This window comes from Athene noctua, chromosome 5 (genome assembly GCF_965140245.1).
Source record: "Athene noctua chromosome 5, bAthNoc1.hap1.1, whole genome shotgun sequence".
NCBI classification, from domain to species: Eukaryota; Metazoa; Chordata; class Aves; order Strigiformes; family Strigidae; genus Athene; species Athene noctua.
The window spans coordinates 56,062,973-56,070,367 of NC_134041.1; positions in this window are offsets into that span (position 1 = coordinate 56,062,973).

Genomic DNA, 7,395 nt, shown 5'->3' on the forward strand with positions numbered 1-7,395 from the left:
CAGTGCAAATTTGTTTGGAGAGGTTTTTGTTGACTGGATTTCTGGGGGGTTTTTGCTTGTTTGTTTCCTGTTACTCTTATGTTATCAGCATGGAAATACTAAATTATATGACCAATGTAGCCAGTAAGACTAGCCACAAGTATTATATAACGTCTGGTTGCAGTAAACATCTCAACGATTATTTCTTTGATTGCAGCGCAAACATATGCTGTGTACAGTATGTGGGTTACCGGGTAGAGTTATGTCATGACTCAGGATGAGCCAATATCATAAGCAACTGTTAATGAAGGGTGGGATTTTCTTTAGTTTCTCTGCATTGACCTATTTCAGTTCCTACTGTAGGTAGCGGCTGAAGAGGGAGGCCCTCGGGAAGGGAAGTCTCAGATGATTTATGGTTATTGGGCACTTGCTCGCGTCAGAAGGTGGGGGGGCAGGTGTGAGTGGACCGGTTATCATAGCAGAGGCTGAGAAGCACCTCAGGGTGGGAGGAGTGAGCCTGCACTCCCATGAAAGGGTCGTCCTCATGCTCTTGCCTCCCTGCACCCCTCATTGCACCAGCCCAGGGCCTGCAGGGATATGGGTGCAGGACAAAAAAAGATATCTATCAAGGGTGGTTAGACATAAGCATGGTGTCTCTGGCTCAGGAAACCCTTTGGCCACAGAAGAGGAGACTGTGCTGGGGAAGCTTTGCTGCCTTTTCAACCTCACACTCTTCCCTTAGGCATCTGCTGTGGGCAACAGCTGGAGACAGGATACCAGGTTAGAGGGCTCTTTGGTCTCTCCCAAGAATGGCTGTTTTCATGTTGTATTCTGTTAGACAGAACGAGACTCCTTCTGTATTAATAATAAAAGCCTTCAACTCACATATTTCCTTATGGAAAAAAAATAGCTATCTTGGGATCCTGCTTATATAACTGCAATAATTTTTGTTCTCCACCCCACCAAAGAAAAGCAAAAGGCTTTTATGTTGTATAAGATATTAATGAACAAGGTTTCCTCTGAACAGAGGATGTTTGGAGCACTGCTAAAATCTCCACGCAGGAGAGGTTTGGTCCCTTGCTCTGGGGACGAGTGATTTTATGGAGCCTTTCTGAGCCATTACAAAACCACATCCTTCTGATATTAGTGACAAATTTACTGACTTATCCTCTCACTGTACCTATTTTGTTATATGAAAATAGCACTCAGCTCTCAAAAGAGGAGAATTAAGAGGCTTTATGACATTTTAAAGGGAGGGACATTAAATTGTGCTCCCAGTTCCACCTTTCATTTAAAAAGAGAAAGCAGCAGAGCAGTTTCCAGGAGCCACAGCCCAGCCCCATTAGAGAGGTGATAGCCTGAGATGATTTAACCCATCTAAAAAGGAAAATTAGGCAAAGGTGGCAGAAACAGACAGGTAAAAAGTGACTTGCTGACGGGAAGATAAAAATTGACAAAAGACAAAGTCACAAGCAGATTCAGGAACAAAGCACTGATCTCCTGACAGCCAGTCTACCCTCTCTGCAGATATTATTCATCAGGTAACAAAATTATTCTCATGAATCATTGCCTTGTAAGAAATTTTAGAAAGCTCACAGCAGTGATGGAGTGATTGACTGGATTTTGAGCTTGCCTACTCAATCCTGGAAAAGCCCCCCACAAAAAGAGGGAATCAGTACCCAAACACCTGAAATGCCCTGCAAGCAAACAGAGAACATGAGAGGTGGACAGTACACTGGTCCTGGGATTTTTTTTTATAGTTTAAAAGATTTTCAAGAGTTCCTCTGCAACTGAGAATCAGAAGTGGTTTGGATTTCCCTTTTTGAAGCCTTCATGTCTATAGTCTTAATTTAGGATGTAATTAAGGGATATTTTAAAGAGAGTACAACAAAAAGAACCTAACAAAAACTGATCTCTGGTGTGTCTAATGCTGGAACAACCTCGGGCGATGCCACAGATGAAATAAGAGCTTTCCATCTGCACAATTTCTCTGCCGTACATATTTATTTCTGGTAGGTAGCTGCCTGGTTTACCAGGGTGGCTCACGTACTGCTGGTGTGAACAGGAGCTGGCAGGGGCATGTAGGACACATCTTTGTCCATCTGCTTCAGTGTGTGGGCTAAGAGGAGCTTGGTTCACTCTGCTCCACTGCACAGGAGATGGCTTTGTATATTCACTGTGCTGGGACTGGGGGGTAGCAGATAACTGTGAAGCTGCAAAAGTGCCCCTGAGGTGTCCGTCTCCTGCATCAGCAGCCTCCTGGGTGGGAAGGATGTCTCCATGCTTAGCTCAGGGCTGGCTGGGATGGTGAGAGGGCAGGTATCCTGGCTGAGCATATTCTGTAAGAGGAAGATTTTGACCAGAGTTTGCTGAAGGGTGAACTAGAGCTATTCTGCGTACCCTGGGAATCCTAGAGTGCATAGCCCCCGCTTGGGAAGGATGCTGGATCCTTCCTACATAGGCATTACAAACTACCATTAGCTTTATCACCCTAAAATTCTTCACTCTACTATGTAAAGTTGACTTGGTGATAGCCCAGAATATTTTCCACATTTATGTGTAACTACTAAACCTTCCCTTTGGATTCTCCACTGCTGTGTATAAGATTGCTGTTGAGCATCTTAGGTTACAAATGCCTTGAGACAGAAATGATCTTTCGGGTCTGTGTTTATCCAGTATCTGTCTTCCTGCCAGTCTGGCCAAAGGCTAGAGTCCCTTAGTACCTCCACATCACAGAGAAAGATTAATCATAACAATCCTCAGCCTCTTGCATGTCTAGGTGATGAATCCTTCCCACACCTCTGTAGTGCCAGTGCATGCAGGACATCCATTGGCAGGGTGTGATTTTACAGTGCCCCAGTACAAATAGTCCACAGGCATTTTTGGTGCACATTAAGCATTGGGTATCATGCCACTTCTGAAGTGCAGTACACTGTCTCCTATGCTGTGCTCGAGCTTTCCACAAGAAACACTTTACCAACACAGAGTGGTTTGTGCTCTAATCGTCACCAGCCCCTTTGTACAGATGGGGAAACTGAGATGCAGGGTGGGGAGAAGACTGTAACTAGCAAATGACAGAGAAAAAAAAACCTCACTGTTCAGACCTTTATTCTCCATTCAGATCATGCTGGCTGCCCTGCAGCTCCCCATCATGGTGTCCTAAGTCCTGGAAGCCTCCCAGGTATAGTTTTGCAAGCTGCCTTGAGCTGGGTGTAACATAGCCCTTATCTGCTGCTGCAAGCGGGCTGGATAGCAGGATGTGTCCTCCTGGAGGTGTCAGGATTGACTCCCCCGCAGCTGTATTGTCCCAGCTGATAAGACCCCACTGACGAGTTTGAGGACTCAAGAAATGAGAGATTTGCTGTTGGAAAGTCCTAACACATGGACTGACTTTCTTGTAGGAGGGAGTCCTTGATGTGGATGTTGCAGAGGAGCTGGGTCTGTTTTGGATTGCTTGAGTCACAAGGGATCAGTGCTTGCAGGAATAAACGTGCCAGTAGTAGCATGAGTGGGTCAGAGGGAAAAAATATTTGGGGTTGGTGCTTTCCACCTCCTGCTCTGGCCCAGTCCTGTCGCCTCCCCCCCACTGTTCCTCCCAACCACAGCAAAGGCTGCTTGGCTGCTGCTAAGGGGGAGCAGTTGGAGGCTTTGCCTCAACACATTACTCATGTGCAAATTAAGCAGCAGCATAAACAGGGAGGCGGCAGTAAATGTGCTTTGTCTGCCAGGACAGAGTCCCACCAAACCGATTGGGGCCAGGTGATAAATGCTTGGTCCTGGAGTCCTCAAGTCAGCCGTCTGGCAGCTCTTGCCAAGGAACTCAGCCTGGAATGTGCAACTTGCCAGTTTGGGTTAATGGAGTCAGTGTAATATCAGGCTTAATGCCTGGTTATGGTCCTCCCATTTACTATTTCCTACACCTCCTTCTGGGGTGTGTCCGGATGAAGACAAGCAGCAGTGACCACTCTAAGGACTTAGATGGGGTGTTGATGCATAAAGCCTTTGGTCATCTTTCAGGTCCTCTGAGTGGCTTAATACATTCCTGGGCCTGTTTGGGTTTTAGTTCATCTACATCCACCTCTCTCTTCCAGGATCTGGCAGTTTCTGTAGTGTGGGGAGCGGGGCCTGTGGGAAGGAAGTCACCAGGCATTGTGTTATAGGATATAGGCAGGAGCCACGGCCAAACCAGTGCAGCTGTAGTAGCTCCTTGACCACCCTGGTGGGGAGCAGCTCCTATAAGGATGTAGGTGTCACTGGAAAATCAAAGGTCATCCCCTATTTTAGGAGGTGGAGACTTGAATGGAGGAAGAGGCAGCTTACAGTCAACACCTGACTCTGTCTGCATTTAATCATCTAATGTGTCAATGCACAAATATCAGTTCTGCCGACCTCAAACATGCAAAATTCCTGAGTCAACTCACTTCCCCTTGTTCCCCAGTGTGGGATTTCCATGCAAAGAGAATACACCGGGCTTCTTGTTTCCTTTTTATGTCAAAGCCTTCAGGGGCCATGATTTGCATTTGTCTTTAATCAAAGTAGCTGCCTTGAGGTAACCTGTAGGACCACAGGAGCTGGGCTTGGAGAGCACCTCAGAAGCTAATCAAAGCCTCTGAGTTTGGTCCTGCCAGCTGGGTCACTGGGATTTTGTGGGAGTCACAGAACCTTGCAGCAACAAGAGGACTGTGGCTAAAGCACTGCATACAAGTGGAGATGTGATGATGAGAACTTTGGGCAGGGGGGGTTCAGTACGGCTCTGAACAACTCACTGATAAGGCTGCAGACTCTTCCACTTCATGGTCTGGCCACTGCTTCCATGAGGAGGATAGATGAGATAATACCCAAGGGTATCATGGCAGGAAGGCATCTGGATTTGGATGTGGTGGGTTTTTTCTAAGCAATGATTCCTAGCACTGAGGAATACCTGGATCTGGTCAGAAACTTTTCTCAAATGATCTGAGGACTCCTTTGATAAATGACCAGCAGAAGTTTACTGTAATGTAGAGCAATTCTCCGTAGAGCAACGACCTACACAGTGAGCACCTTAAATATTTAAATCAGATGTCTTGGGCTTTACAGGGACTCCAGACAGATGAGTCTTAGATGAGAGCATGTGCCCAGGTGACAGAGGAATGGATTTGCCCCAGGGTGTTGTTATGGGTGCTGAGGGTTTCCAGCCATACTCCACCGTGGGGATTTCTCTTATGGGTTTTTTGTAATCAGAACTTTATTTTTATATTTCCGTTTATAGGATTGATGAAATCCCATTTTTTCTCACACCAGTATTATCTGATATGGCTCCACTGCAGTTAACATTTGCTCTTTGGGACTTTTAAAATAAATATTGCATTACTTTATCCCCCAGTCCCTCAACAGATCCATCTACATTAGCACCTCCAGACTGGTTTAACAATGTGTTTTATCTGCACATTCCAGTTTAGTTTGAATTTGCAGCTGACACTAAGCTGTACTGCTGGTGATTTCAGAAAGAGCCTTGAGCAGTTTGAATGAGAGGGAACTTGTCAAGACACAGTCTTTGTGTTTAGTGCTTTTACGGCTCTGGTCTGTGTTAACCTGCCTGCACTTGGACCACAAGCCTCTTTATTTCCCAGGCCCTTTCACTGTGGGATTGCTCATAATGCTGATGGATCAATAGGGCCTTTGTACCTTTCCACCTTCCCCAGGTGCTCTCCTTTATTTAATTCCAGCTAAAATGTTTTAAACAAAACACAGAGATTCGGCCCACTTGTACTGCTTGTGTAGGTGCTATGCATTAGTTGGCAGGTTTTAATCCAGTAAATCCTAGTTAACACTGTCCTTGTGCAGTAAACTGATTATGATAAATAGGCATGCTGTGTCTTAGCAGACGCCTGAAATCAGATCAACCAAATGCAGTTAGACTGGCCAGGCAACTTTTTTTTTTTTTATGTTTGGTTTGTTTTTTTTTTTTTCCCCTCTCTTTTAACTTCCCCAGTGGTAACACTGCCTTGGCTTTGCAGAAAGGTCTGCTTAGGATGCAGTGATGGCAATTGGCTGCCATCCACCCGCCGAGGTCAGATTAGAGGAGTTTCTGGAGGAATGCTGTGAGCTCACGTGAACCCTTGGCAGCTGCAGCAGGGGCCATGCATCCCTGACTGGGAGGAGGCTGGGGGACAGTGGCGTGAGGTGCATGAAACTGGGAGGAGGTGGCTGCACTGAACCCAGATCATTCCTGCCACCCCCATCAGCAATACACCCTCTGCCCCTGTGCACGAGGCAGGGGACAAGTGGGGTGCTTTGCTCTCCCTCAGCCTGGTTTGCAAGCATCAGGAGGCCTCTGCCTCCCTAGAAAGCAAAACGTCCTGGTGCACCAAGGGTCACACTTTTGGGTTTCACCACTGGCGCTGGGAATGTCCATGTGCCTCCGCCTTGCTGCACAGCGGGACGGGTCAGGACACGAAAGCTGCCCCCATGAGCAGGGAAACTCAGTGATGTGTGGAATTCCAGAGCTTGAGAGAGACCTCCAAATCCAGCAAGAAGATTTCTGGCTTGGGACATCCCATTCCCGTTGGCTTTTACAGCTCATGAGTGTGAGAATATTTTCCGCAGTTCCTTGGGGGTGATCCAGGACACCCCAGGCCTGTGGAGAAGGTTTCCAGTCTCCCAAGTGAGTATTTCAGCATTTCTTCTCAATACAGGCTCTGTTGAGCAGTGTGGAGAATAAAGCTCCCATTTAGGATAGTGCTGTTGCCTAAGAAGCTTTAAGGATTGTTAAAACTCTTGTCTCTCAGGAAATAGTCTGGCTTCATCTGTTGCCAATTAGAGCCATGGGGCAGCGCGGGGGCTCGGGGTGAGTGTTTGCAGCTCACCAACCTCGCTGCCTGCCTTCAGGGCTGTGCGTGGGGGTAAGACAAGAACACAGAAGGGAGGGAAGCCCACGCTGCAAGGAGAAGATGCCAAAGCCCACCAGCAGCCATGGAGCAATCAGGATGCGGAGGAAGGACTGGGCATCATTCAGCTCAGCACTGGCCTGAAATAGGGCTTCCTGTGCAAACATAAATGAGGGCTGAAACATCATTCAGCTTTTCAGTTCTGTTTGCTTCAGGGGTATTAAAACAGACTTGAAATAGGACACAGGACGTTGGCTGGCCAGTGGGAGAAAGCAGACCATGTCCCTCTGGCAGTGCCCCATCTATGGGGGGTCTGCCCCCGCATGCTCCCTCTGTCAGCACCATGAAAAACAGGGCCCTTGGGGTAGTTTGAACAGAAATGAGACCAACTCATTGGATCTGGGGCTGCTGGCAGCACTGCGGTGAGAGGGTGGCTGTAACCTCTCAGCATGAAAGAGCGCTGAGGACTCGACAAAGAGGAAATGTATAACAAATTCAATCTTCTGCGAGTCTCCAGGGGAAACCTCCTCTGAAGTGGTTGTAATCCTGC